This window comes from Triticum aestivum, chromosome 2D, assembly GCF_018294505.1.
Source record: "Triticum aestivum cultivar Chinese Spring chromosome 2D, IWGSC CS RefSeq v2.1, whole genome shotgun sequence".
Lineage (NCBI taxonomy): Eukaryota > Viridiplantae > Streptophyta > Magnoliopsida > Poales > Poaceae > Triticum > Triticum aestivum.
The window spans coordinates 96,210,031-96,224,802 of record NC_057799.1 but is presented as its reverse complement, the minus strand read 5'-3'; the positions used below and the strand labels follow the sequence as shown (position 1 = coordinate 96,224,802).

At 44.3% G+C, this 14,772-nt stretch overlaps 1 long non-coding RNA gene across 1 annotated transcript; it reads right to left on the bottom strand.

Annotated features, from left to right (window-relative positions):
• Positions 1-301: 301 nt before the first annotated feature.
• On the bottom strand, positions 302-2,068 carry LOC123048904 (uncharacterized). Its single transcript, XR_006423401.1, has 3 exons — positions 1,428-2,068; positions 1,097-1,153; positions 302-425 (listed from the first exon to the last, which is right to left on the bottom strand). It is a non-coding gene; the product is annotated as an uncharacterized lncRNA (long non-coding RNA).
• Between the last annotated feature and the right edge of the window lie 12,704 nt (positions 2,069-14,772).

Below are 14,772 nucleotides of genomic sequence, written 5' to 3'. Positions count from 1 at the left end.
TTTCTCAATGCATAGCGCCCAAATGATTATAATCCCCTGTAAATGAATTTCAGTATTCGAACAAAATATACAGGCGGGCTCCGGCCCATTGCAGTATGTGTCAAATATACAACCGTTTGAATTTTTGCTAATCATATTGTTATAGTATAATCTAATAAGAAATTAGAATCACCTTGTTGGAAAATGGATTATTTAAAAGGTTAATCACCATTCTCCATACACACATACAAGTACCATTCAATAAAGATCCATTTATGTATCAACAATAATAAAGAACTATTACTATGAGAAAATCAAGTGTATTTCACAGAAGAGATAAGATGCCAGGTGAGAAAATCAAGTACAACATTTATATATCTCCAGCCAATTGAAGATATAATGTCATGCAAACCAAACCATGCCTTCGCTCTTTACAACAAGAATTCCTGCCAAGCAAAGCAGAGAAGTGCAGAATAAGGAATTTTGTTTATAGAGCTATCCTCCAATTCCTAAAACACATATAAAAGTCATGCATAACACACTTTACATTTTCAGTGTTGGCACTGCAAAAAAAGCATATCATGATTTCCCTGTATACTTTCTTGGTGCATATATACGGAACTCCTACCCAAACTTACCCAAGAAACTGTAGGTTCTTATCAACATACTCTCTTGGCGCATATATACGGAACTCCTAACCCAAACTTACCCAAGAAATTGTAGGTTCTTATCAACAAAATTCCATGAGACTATCACAACGGACAAATGAGGAATTTTTTACTTAGAGAACCTCACATCGACCATCCGACATGTCCCAATTTTGTGAAAAATAGCAGATCATCAACAAGCTCACACATCATTATTCATCAAGCTCCAAACTCTGAATGCGAGGGGAGCTCACAGTACATGTTTTCCCCGCTGGTTTTCCAACCGGCCAGTCGGCTGATGGTACCAAACCAACTGCAATACATAATAAGACTTGTTGGTTGATGCAACCAAAGCAACTACAATACATCCTAAGCCAAGTCGGTTGGTACACCATAAATCGGCTGCAACTCCAAATAAGAAAATGTTCAGACAGAAAAAGACAGCAATGAACTTGAGATCTTGCATGCACCTTGTCAATCTCCTCCCTATATACTTTCTTGAGATCTTGCTTACAAAATTAAGGTACCTGGGAGAAAGATATGACAAAATTCCTGAAATTCTCATAACATTTGTACTATGAATGACAACAGAAAAAAAGAAAAGAAGATCTGAATAACAGTAATTGGAAGGATAGAACAACATTTGCTTTAAATAAAATTAGCTAGTTGAGGCCGCAAGAACAACATAGAAGCTAGCATTGCTCTAGCAACTACTAAAGTACATTTTAGGCAAGCATGCCTGACCAGCTACAGACCATTTAATCGCTAGTGCTAAAAGAGATATAACTCAGAAACGCAGACCTGCACGTCTCCTTGTGTTCTTAGCTATTTGTGTACCTGCCCTTTGTCCGGATGGTCTTCTTCATGTTGCACGGGCCACCGCACTCGGGGCTTGCTAGCACGTTTGCCATTAGCTGCTGATCCTCCTAAACCACATCTCCAACCATTATAAAAGAACAAAATGATTTAAGCTCGACGAAAATATGAATTGGTTTGTTAAAAATTATGTGAAAATGCACATCCACCAAATCATGAAGAAAGTGAAAGGCGATTGAAAATGCAAAGACTCAGTATCATACATCAATTCAACATGAGTACACACACATAGTTCATATGATGGACATGAGAATAACTATACACAGACTCCAGCTTCTAATTTTGAACTAAAACGCCAAATTGGAATGTATGAACGGAACGGGAATTCCAGCTGAAACCTTTAGAATTTAGAATGTTCCGGTTGGGTGTAGGAAGAGCTAAAACAATTGATATATCCAACAGAAAGTATTGATTGGAATCTTTCATGCTTTCTAATTGTTTTTCTTGCCCTGTCCATGGGTGTGCTGATTGGGCAAATCATACCGTACAAGAATCCAATACAGGCCAACGTTCAGAGAATAAGCATGTACTAATTTAGCTTGTAGAAATTCAGAGAAACAGGTGTTGAAGAAGCTAGCTCACGGGAAACCATGCCGCTTGGTGGCGAGGGCCTCGACATGTCGGCGGCGGTGGTCAAGCAGAGGAGTGGAGGGCGGAGCGGCAGCCCGCACTCACGTCCATGGGTATTTCTTGTGCTTGAAGACCATGTTGCCTCATCAAGTTTACACACTCATGGCAAAGAAGCATCTGTATGACATTTATATCTCAAACCTGCACAAGAAAAATTAATATGCAAATTTCTGCCATATTTCTTTGCTGGGTTCTAAATCTGACATGGTACCATACATGAATAGTAGGAAATAAGTTAGAGAACACTAATAGCTTAAGAGTACATATAGCTTGCACATGCATGGAATCACACTCAGCATCAAGGAATAAGATAGCACATAACTGCATGACGAACAGATCAACCATGCCCATCTACTTCCCTCATTGCCTGCAGGAAATGTCATGTCAAATCCATTCAATGAACACATAACTGAATTGTGCAAATTCAAGTGAAGTGAAAAACACAAACTTCCAGGTTTATCAATTCACTAAGTTGGCAGGCATTATAAGTCTCACACCGCCCTAAACAATTTACTAAGCACGTACATTGTAGCTTCAACGCATTGGATAGAAAAACAAATTACCTTCTTTGCTGCGACGCTGCATTTAAGCCTCACGCGCGATAGAAGAAAAGAACCACAGTAATTTAAGCTAAAGAGAGTGCGGGAGAGACCCTTGGAAGAAGCGGACGCCAACGTCGAGGAGCTGCTGGGACCAAGAGGAGGACTCGCGCAGGTCAAGTCGTCGAGGGAGCAGACCTCCAGGGCGCCGCGGCGGATCAGCTCCAGGCATAGCGCAGCGCTGATGAAGCCGTGCCCGCCAGTCACCGCGAACCGCACGCCCTCGATCCCCTCGTTCTCGCTCAGATGCATCTCGGCTGCGGCTTAGGTGTGGGGCTACGAGGCGGCGCGACGGAACATAGCGATCGCAACGGGGCTCAGCCGGCGACGCGGCGTGGCCGTGGAGGTGAAGAGGGAAATAGGGGAGACATGGCGTCCGTCGCGTGGGGCGGTGGCAGAGGCTGGGAGGCGTCACAGCGGTGGGGAAGGAAGGCAGCGGCGTAGTCGGGGCAGTGGATAATTTGTTGGGTTCAGATGCGTTTAGCGGCGTGATGTGCGGAGGGGCAGGACGTGCGCGGGGTAGTCTGCCTGGCAGAACATTTAATCTGAATCATTAGTTTGTGTGGCAGACCTTGGATGTAATATGGATTGTTGGATGTAATTTAGTTTGATTGATCTAACGTCTTCGTTCTCCTGTGTACACTTCGTTGTATGGCATTAGAGGGAGTTATGTTTGCTTTTTTAATAGTAGTATAGATCAATGGCACAATCAACTAACGAGTCATAATAATGAATCTCGGATGACAACACTTTTTCAAAACAATCATAATATGATATAACAGGATGGTATCTCGCTAGCCCTTTCTGAGACAGCAAAACATAAATGCGGAGCACCTTTAAAGATTAAGGACTGACTAGACATTGTAATTCATGGTAAAAGAGATCCAATTATAGTCATACCCAATATAAATTAATAGTAATGGATGCAAATGACAGCAGCGCTCTCCAGCTAGTGCTTTTTAATAAGAGGGTGATGACTCAACATAAAAGTAAATAGATAGGCCCTTCGCAAAGGGAAGCAGGGATTTGTAGAGGTGCCAGAGCTCGGTTTTAAAATAGGGATAAATAATATTTTGAGCGGCATACTTTCATTGTCAACATAACAACCAAGAGATGGCGATATCTTCCATGCTACACACATTATAGGCGGTTCCCAAACAGAATGGTAAAGTTTATACTCCCCCTCCACCAACAAGCATCAATCCATGACTTGCTCGAAACAACGAGTGTCTCCAACTAGCAACAGTCCCAGGGGGAGTTTTGTTTGCAATTATTTTGATTTAGTTTGCATAAAGCATGGGACTGGGCATCCCGGTTACTAGCCATTTTCTCGTGAATGAGGAGCGGAGTCCACTCCTCTTGAGAATAACCCGCCTAGCATGGAAGATACGGACAGCGAGTTGATACATGAGCTATTCGAGCATACAAAACAGAATGTTTATTTCAAGGTTTAGAGTTTGGCACATACAAATTTACTTGGAATGGCAAGTAGATACCGTATATAGGAAGGTATAGTGGACTCATATGAAATAACTTTGGGGTTTAAGGGATTGGATGCACAAGCAGTATTCCCGCTTAGTACAAGTGAAGGATAGCAAAAGACTAGGAAGCGACCAACTAGAGAGCGACAACAGTCATGAATATGCATTAAAATTAATAGACATTGAGTACGAGCATAAGTAGGATATAATCCACCATGAACATAAATATCGTGAAGGCTATGTTGATTTGTTTCAACTACATCTGCGAACATGTGCCAAGTCGAGTCACTTAAATCATTCAAAGGAGGATACCACCCCACTATACCACATCACAACCATTTTAATAGCATGTTGGCACGCAAGGTAAACCATTATAACTCATAGCTAATCAAGCATGGCATAAGCAACTATGATCTCTAATTGTCATTGCAAACATGTTTATTCATAATAGGCTGAATCAGGGGTCGGGTTCATACCAGCTTCTCTCATCTCGTCAGTCCACCATATATCGTCATAATTGCCTTTCACTTGCATGACCGAACGATGTGAAAATAATAAGAGTGCACGTGCATTGGACTAAGCTGGAATCTGCGAGCATTCAATAAACAGGAGAAGACAAGGCAATATGGGCTCTTGGTTAAATCAACAATAATGCATATAAGAGCCACTTCAACAATTTTGATTATGGTCTTCTCCTAACGACCCCCAAAGAAAAGAAAAGAAATAAAACTATTTACACGGGAAAGCTCCCAACGGGCATAAGAAGAACAAGAAATCTTTTTGGGTTTTCTTTTTAATTTTTACTACTACAGCAAGAAAAGTAAACTAACTAAAAGCTATACTAACTTTTTTGGTTTTTCTTAAGGTTTATCAAACACACAAGAAGAAAGCAAGAAAAAAGAAAATAAACTAGCATGGATATTACAATGAAAAAGTATGAGCACCGACATCTGGCAATGAGTGTGTGAACATAGATGTAATGTCGGTGAGAAATACGTACTCCCCCAAGCTTAGGCTTTTGGCCTAAGTTGGTTTATTGCCACGGATGGCCTGGCGGATATCCATAGTTGTAGCCGGGGTCGTACTGAGCTGCGGAAGTTATTGCCTCCTGAGTTGCAGCGTGGCGGCGAGCTGCCTCCGCACTCCTCTCGTACTCATCTAACTCGTCTCTGGTAATAACATATCTTCCTTTTGCCTGATAATCGAAGAAGGCAGGAGCAGGGAGAGTAATACGAACAGCACGACGTCTGTCAAAGATTAAGCGATACCGGAGAGGTGATTCATTCCTCTCGACAAACTGGTGGTGAACCATAGCATTAAAGTCTAAATAAGTAGGAGGCAACTCAATATCATCCTCACGTATGTCCACACCAAGAAAATCAGCTAAGCGGGTTGCATAAATTCCTCCAAAGAAATCTCCATTAAATCTATTATGATGCAACCTACGTGCAACAATGGCTCCCAAATTATAAGATTTGTCTCCTAACAGAGCACTCCTAAGAATACTGAGATCAGGGACACACATATGACATGCTTCATCTTTACCATTTATGCATCTACCTATGAAGAGAGCAAAATAATGTATAGCAGGAAAATGGATGCTCCCTATGGTAGCTTGTGCTATATCTCTAGATTCCCCCATAGTTATAATAGCAAGAAAATTTCTAAATTCAGATTTGTGGGGTTCACTAGCACTACCCCATTGTGGAAGTTTGCAAGCAGTGGTAAAATCCTCTAAGTCCATCGTATAATATTTTTCATAAAGATCAAACAGGACAGTTGGAGAATTACGTGAAGATGAAAATTCAAACCTCCTCACAAATGAACTAGTGAGATAGTGGTATTGGCGGCACTTCTCTGTCTCGAAGCTCACAAGATCAGCGTTACGCAAATATGCGTTAAATTCTTCCTTGATTCCCGCTCGATCCATAAAGTTCTCTAAAGGCCATTCACAAGGCCGCACTGGAGCGTCCCTTGCTGGCTCATCGTCAGCATCACGCATTGCAAGCATGGATCCTTGCTTCCTTGAAGAAACACCTTGGAACATTTTCCTAAGCATATTTCTTCCTCTGAAAAATTTCTGAAATTTTTAGTAACTTCAAATAAAAATGAACCAAACTCAATAAAATTGATAGCAACTACTCCTACAAGTGCCTAGAGCCTATATCAAGCATTAGAACTACTTGGAACCATATAAATTTGACATGCAAACTCAAGAACATGGTCACCTAGGCAGAACAAATTTGCAATGAATAAAGCACTAGAACAAAAACTAATTGGACCAATGGAGGAGTCACATACCAAGGAACAATCTCCCCAAGCAGTTTTGTGAGAGGTGCTTTGAGCAAGGAGATCGAAAATCGCAGCAAAATGAGCTAGAACTCGTGCTTGAGCTGGATGGTGATTCTTTTGGGAGGAAGAAGAAGTGTGTGGGTGCAGGAATAAGTGGAGGGGAGCCACCATGGGCCCACGAGGCAGGGGGCACGCCCTGGGGGGTAGGGCACGCCCTCCACCCTCGTGGCCAGGTGCTTGCCCCTCCTGCTGTGTTCTCAGTGCCAGATATTCTAAAAAATTCTAGAAAAAATCATATTCCAATTTCAGGGCAATGGGAGAACTTTTATTTTCGGGGTATTTTTATATTGCACGGATAAATTAGAAAACAGACAGAAAAATACTATTTTTACTTTATTTCAACTAAATAACAGAAAATAGAGAGAGGGTATAGAAGGTTGTGCCTTCTAGTTTCATCCATCTCATGCTCATCAAAAGGAATCCACTAACAAGGTTGATCAGGTCTTGTTAACAAACTCATTCCGACTAACATGGAACCGGAGAAATTTCGAATAACACTATGTTACCTCAATGGGGATATGCACATCCCCAACAATAAGAATATCATATTTCTTCTTGACAGTAGGAAGAGGAAATTCAAAACCTTCAAAAATAATCAATGGAACTTTTCCAATAGAATTTATACTATGAACTTGAGGTTGTTTCCTCGGAAAGTGTACCGTATGCTCATTACCATTAACATGAAAAGTGACATTGCCTTTGTTGCAATCAATAACAGCCCCTACAGTATTCAAAAAAGGTCTTCCAAGAATAATAGACATACTATCGTCCTCGGGAATATCAAGAATAACAAAGTCTGTTAAAATAGTAACGTTTGCAACCACAACAGGCACATCCTCACAAATACCGACAGGTATAGCAGTTGATTTATCAGCCATTTGCAAAGATATTTCAGTAGGTGTCAACTTATTCAAATCAAGTCTACGATATAAAGAGAGAGGCATAACACTAACACCGGCTCCAAGATCACATAAAGCAGTATTAACATAGTTTCTTTTAATGGAGCATGGTATAGTTGGTACCCCTGGATCTCCTAGTTTCTTAGGTATTCCACCCTTAAAAGTATAATTAGCAAGCATGGTGGAAATTTCAGCTTCCGGTATCTTTCTTTATTTGTAACAATATCTTTCATGTACTTAGCATAAGGATTCATTTTGAGCATATCAGTTAAACGCATACGCAAAAAGATAGGTCTAATCATTTCAGCAAAGCGCTCAAAATCCTCATCATCCTTTTTCTTGGATGGTTTGGGAGGAAAAGGCATGGGTTTCTGAACCCATGGTTCTCTTTCTTTACCATGTTTCCTAGCAACATAGTCTCTTATCATAACGTTGATTCTTTGATTGTGGGTTATCAAGATCAACAACAGGTTCAATTTCTACATCATTATCATTACTAGGTTGAGCATCATCATGAACGTCATCATTAATATTATCGCTAGGTTCATGTTCATTACCAGATTGTGTTTCAGCATCAGAAATAGAAATATCATTTGGATTCTCAGGTGGTTCAGCAATAGGTTCACTAGAAGCATGCAAAGTCCTATCATTTTTCTTTTTCTTCTTTTTAGAAGGACTAGGTGCATCAATATTATTTCTCTGAGAATCTTGCTCAATTCTCCTAGGGTGGCCTTCAGGATACAAAGGTTCCTGAGTCATTTTACTAGTTCTAGTAGCCACTCTAACAGCAAAATCATTATTCTTACTATTCAATTCATTGAGCAATTCATTCTGAGCTTTAAGTACTTGTTCTACTTGAGTGGTAACCATAGAAGCATGTTTAGTAATGAGTTTAAGTTCACCTTTAACTCTAGACATATAATCACCCAAGTGTTCAAGCGTATCGGAATTGTATTTCAATTGTCTACCAAAATAAGCATTGAAGTTTTCTTGTTTGACAATAAAATTGTCAAACTCTTCTAAGCATTGTCTAGTAGACTTATAGTGAGGAATATCACCTTCATCAAATATATAGAGAGAATTTACCTTTACTACTTTTGTCGGGTTATCAAGACCATGAGTTTCTTCAATAGGTGAAGGCTTGATATCATATGTTTCTTCAACAGGCGGTAAATTAAGACCATGTATTTCTTCAATAGGAGGTAAATTCTTAACATCTTCAGCTTTAATACCCATTTCTTTCATAGATTTCTTTGCCTCTTGCCTATCTTCAGGACTGAGAAATAGAAAACCTCTCTTCTTCGGAGTTGGTTTAGGAATAGGCTCAGGAGCTGGCTCAGGAAGTGTCCAATTATTTTCATTTTTCAATATATTATTCAATAGAATTTCAGCTTCATCCGGTGTTCTTTCCCTGAAAACAGAACCAGCACAACTATCCAGGTAATCTCTGGAAGCATCGGTTAGTCCATTATAAAAGATATCAAGTATTTCATTTTTCTTAAGAGGATGATCAGGCAAAGCATTAAGTAACTGGAGAAGCCTCCCCCAAGCTTGTGGGAGACTCTCTTTTTCAATTTGCACAAAATTATATATTTCCCTTAAAGCAGCTTGTTTCTTATGAGTAGGGAAGTATTTAGCAGAGAAGTAATAAATCATATCCTGGGGACTACGCACACAACCAGGATCAACAGAATTAAACCATATCTTAGCATCACCCTTTAATGAGAACGGAAATATTTTAAGGATATAAAGCTAGCGAGTTCTCTCATCATTAGTGAACAGGGTGGCTATATCATTTAATTTAGTAAGATGTGCCACAACGGTTTCAGATTCATAGCCATGAAAGGGATCAGATTCAACCAAAGTAATTATATTAGGATCAATAGAGAATTCATAATCCTTATCAGTAACACAGATAGGTGAAGTAGCAAAAGCAGGATCAGGTTTCATTCTAGCATTAAGAGATTGCTGCTTCCATTTAGCCAATAATTTCTTAGCATCATGTCTATCTTTGCAACCAAAAATTTCGTTAGCAACTGCTTCATCCATAACATAGCCCTCAGGCACAACAGGCAATTCATATTTATTAGGGGAAGAGTCCTCATCATCACTTTCATCAAAATTATCAATAATTTCATTCTCTCTAGCCCTAGCAAGTTGTTCATCAAGAAATTCACCAAGTGGCACAGTAGTATCAAGCATAGAAGTAGTCTCATCATAAGTATCATGCATAGCGGAAGTGGCATCATCAATAACATGCGAGATATCAGAATGAATAGCAGAAGCAGGTTTAGGTGTCGCAAGCTTACTCAAAACAGAAGGTGAATCAAGTGCAGAGCTAGATGGCAGTTCCTTACCTCCCCTCGTAGTTGAGGGATAAATTGTTGTCTTAGCGTCTTTCAAGTTCTTCATAGTGACCAGCAGATATAAATCCCAAGTGACTCAAAGAATAGAGCTATGCTCCCCGGCAACGGCGCCAGAAAATAGTTTTGGTAACCCACAAGTATAGGGGATCGCAACAGTTTTCGAGGGTAGAGTATTCAACCCAAATTTATTGATTCGACACAAGGGGAGCCAAAGAATATTCTCAAGTATTAGCAGCTGAGTTGTCAATTCAACCACACCTGGATAACTTAATATCTGCGACAAAGTATTTAGTAGCAATGTAATATGATAGTAGTGGTAACGGTAGCAAAAGTAATATTTTTGGGTTTTGTAGTGATTGTAACAGTAGCAATGGAAAAGTAAATAAGCGAAGAACAATATGTGAAAAGCTCGTAGGCATTGGATCGGTGATGGAGAATTATGCCGGATGCGGTTCATCATGTAACAGTCATAACATAGGGTGACACAGAGCGAGCTCCAATTCATCAATGTAATGTAGGCATGTATTCTGAATATAGTCATACGTGCTTATGGAAAAGAACTTGCATGACATCTTTTGTCCTACCCTACCGTGGCAGCGGGGTCCTAATGAAAACTAAGGGATATTAAGGCCTCCTTTTAATAGAGTACCGGAACAAAGCATTAACACATAGTGAATACATGAACTCCTCAAACTATGGTCATCACCGGGAGTGGTCCCGATTATTGTCACTTCGGGGTTGCCGGATCATAACACATAGTAGGTGACTATAGACATGCAAGATAGGATCAAGAACTCACATATATTCATGGAAACATAATAGGTTCAGATCTAAAATAATGGCACTCGGGCCCTAGTGACAAGCATTAAGCATAGCAAAGTCATAGCAACATCAATCTCAGAACATAGTAGATACTAGGGATCAAACCCTAACAAAACTAACTCGATTACATGATAGATCTCATCCAACCCATCACCGTCCAGCCAGCCTACGATGGAATTACTCACGCACGGCGGTGAGCATCATGAAATTGGTGATGGAGGATGGTTGATGATGATGACAGCGACGAATTCCCCTCTCCGGAGCCCCGAACGGACTCCAGATCAGCCCTCCCGAGAGGTTTTAGGGCTTGGCGGCGGCTCCGTATCGTAAAATGCGATGAATCCTTCTCTCTGATTTTTTTCTCCCCGAAAGTGAATATATGGAGTTGGAGTTGAGGTCGGTGGAGCGTCAGGGGGCCCACGAGGTAGGGGGCGCGCCCTCCACCCTCGTGGATAGGGTGTGGGCCCCCTGGTATGGATTTTCTTCAGGTATTTTTCTTATTTTCCAAATAGATGTTCCGTGGAGTTTTAGGTCATTCCGAGAACTTTTGTTTCTGCACATAAATAACACCATGGAAAGTCTGCTGAAAACAGCGTCAGTCCGGGTTAGTTCCATTCAAATCATGCAAGTTAGAGTCCAAAACAAGGGCAAAAGTGTTTGGAAAAGTAGATACGACGGAGACGTATCAAGGGCCGGCCCTCCCCTCCTCCACTCCTTTATATACGGAGGCAAGGGGCACCCCATAGACACAAGTTGATCAGTTGATCTTTTAGCCGTGTGCGGTGTCCCCCTCCACCATAATCCACCTCGGTCATATCGTAGTGGTGCTTAGGAGAAGCCCTGCGTCGGTAGCATCATCATCACTGTCATCACACCGTCGTGCTGACGAAACTCCCCCGTGAAGCTCTGCTGGATCATGAGTTCGTGGGACGTCACCGAGCTGAACGTGTGCTGAACTCGGAGGTGCCGTGCGTTCGGTACTTGGATCGGTCGGATCGTGAAGACGTACGAATACATCAACCGCGTTCTCATAACGCTTACGCTTATGGTCTACGAGGGTACGTGGACGACACTCTCCCCTCTCGTTGCTATGCATCACCATGATCTTGCGTGTGCGTAGGAATTTTTTTGAAATTACTACGTTCCCCAACAAAGTGTGTGTGACGTTAGACAATATTACAAATGGTGTGACCAAACTAAATGTTTGTGATAGCCGCCTTATCGTACACGCTTTACAATCATGAACTATTTCTGATGTCGTACGCATCATAAATGTTGCACCACGGAATAGCGTGTGTGATAGTTATCGTGTACGACACTGGTACGACAGTCCGACGTTTTGGAAACCTATGTGACCCACGTACGATTATTAACTTATCTTCTTATCATACCCACTTTTAAATCATGAATTGTTTGTGATGGGGTGCGCATCGTAAATGTTGCACCATAGAATAGCGTGTGTAATGGTAATGTCAACACACACGAGAAGCAAGGATGGAGCATTTGGGATATTCGATATATCACAAACAGTTGTGTGACGAATCGCATTTGGGATAGATGCGGGCATCACATACGCTTAGTTCTGCAAAACATATGCATTCCTACTCCCTGTCCCTGATGGTTTCTGGGTTGTGTGGGAAGGACCACCCTATCGCACACACATGCAAGGCGACAGTTTAAAACTCCGTCGTGGGAAGGGGATGAAAACTGTTTGTATAGCAGGTCGTTGTACCAGTGGGTACCTGCACACACACAAAGCAAATGCTTGCATCCAACAAAGGCAAGGGGGTCATCACTCCCTTTGTTCTTTCCAGTTGCAAGAATTAATCTGATAGTGATAGGCAGACAAATAAAACTAAATTGAAATAAAACAGCAAGGTAATTGTGTGATTCTTAGTAATAATTGAGAATGGACCCGGGGGTCATATGTTCACTAGAGGCATCTCTTTCATGAGCATAGCAATAGTGGGCAAACAATTTACTCTTGGGTAATTGACAGAATTGCACGTAGTTATGTCGGTGGGAACGACACATATGGAATCACTGGGATCCCTTCTATGGTTGGCGGGCGCGAGGTTGTGCAAAGAGCGGGTCTGACAGGAAGCACACGGATCGTTTACCCAGGTTCGGGCCGCGAAGATGCGTAATACCCTAGTCCGGCTTTGGTGGATGTATTTGAGTGTTCTTGTGTTCTTGAGCTAGCTACGGGGTGCAACTTGCCCAAAAGATCCAAATCCTCCTCCTGGTCGCCTCGGGCCTCCTTTTATAGGCAAAAAGGGGTTGCCATAGTGGCACACAGGAGGTGGAAAGGTCTACAGTCGATGAGCCTATCCTCTGGCACCGTTGGAAAAACGCATTTAATGCGCTGCCGACGTGCCCCTCTTGCTTTATCGGGGATGGCAAGGAAGCACGTCCCAGCTGTCGCCATTTCGCCTGGCCTCAACACGCGTCCGAGCTGATGAGGCATCGTGGTGCCACATCGGCTGGCTGCTGGGCTGGCGCGGTGGTGGAGCCTTCACAAAGACCTGCATGCCACCACGCAGGTGCTTGCTGAGTCGGTCGTGGAGGCCGCTCATCGCCACACAGGTGCCTGCTCAGCTGGTTGAGCTGGCAGCTGCATGGGGACGGCGGTGGAGCCTTGGCAGACGCCGACCTGGCCGCGGCCCCGTAAGTGTCTTTTGGCAAGGGCCTTGCCGGGGCCCCGGCAAGGGTCTTGCTGCGGCGCCAAGGTCGTCCCCGGCAAGGGTCTTGCCGGGGGTCTTGCGGATTTCCTCGGCTAGGATCTCGCCGAGGATCGTCGTCTTCTGATCCTCACCTGATCTGGTGTGTTTATGATCATGACGAAGATCTGCATGCCACCTCAGAGGCGCCTCCCGAGCCATGGTTCCAATGTAGTTGGTTGGTGGTGTTGGAACCTACGGGCTCAAGGGTGGCAGGGCCCGCTCTGCTGGCATCGGGCAAGTTGCCCCGGCAAGGCTCTTGCCGGGGCCGCGGAGGCTGCCCTGGCAAGGGTCTTGCCGGGGGAGTCCACCTCGCCCTCTTGGTCTTTCGTGTTCTCTGGTCTTGGCGTTGCCTTTGGTCGCCTTGTGCCTTTGGCTTCCCTCCTCTGCCCTGCTCAGTGTGGCCGTGGGCGCGGCTCCGACTGTCCGTGCACAAGTAAAGGGGTAAAAAGGAGTGCCCCTACTTTTGTACACCGACAGGAGCCCCCGGGCCTGGGCCACACATAAGCGCGACACGTTGTTGGGCCAGGCCCAGAACAGTGCGCGGGCAGGCGGGGCGGGATTTTACCGCGGTAACTTTTCGCTCGCTTGCGCTTCCCCATGACCCGTGTTGAATGCACGTCATGGAGGGTCGTGTGTGACGTGGGGGGCATGCCTGGGACGGTTTCCGCATGCATGTGTCACATCGTGGTAAAGAGGCGGCTCGCGCCTTCCCCATAAAAAGAGGGAGGCGCAGAGGCGTGGCTCATTTACTGGGTGGACTCGGGTGACGGTCTTCAAGGCGCCCGCGCCCCACGATCACGGGGTGGGGAACGGTCGCCTCACCCGTCCCCTCGATCTTGCTCGCTCGCCACGTGTCCCCCATGCAGGTGGCAGGCGGTGGAGGCGGGAAACGGTGCCGTCGCTGATTGGGGCAGCAGGTCGGTCCCGATTCCCTGCACCCTCGATGGTTGGATTGGCTGAGTGGGGCGGCCGAGCCCCGACCCCGCCCCTTTATAAGAAGGGGAGGGGGATGTCATCCCACATTCTTCCAGCATCCATCTCCTTCCACTTCCGCTCCTTTCTTCCATCTGCCATGGCGAGAGGGGGCGCAGGCCCTTCAACGGTGGCGGCGAGGGTCGCTGCTCGACAGCGCGTCCCTCCTTCCCAAGAGCCCGCGGCGGCGGAGCCGGCCATGAGAGGAAGGGGGAGGGGGCGAGGCCGAGGTCGCCGTGGCGCTCGGGGAAGAGGAGGACGGGGCGGCGCACCGGCCTTGCCCCCGCCAGCGATGCCTCCCGCGATGGAGGGCCACGTCGGGGACCAGCCCCGTGAGTTCTTCATCTGGCTGCGCCGGCCACCGCGTCGTCGTCTCCGTCTCCCTACCCCACTTGCTCGGGAGATGGAGCTCGATCCGCCCCAGAC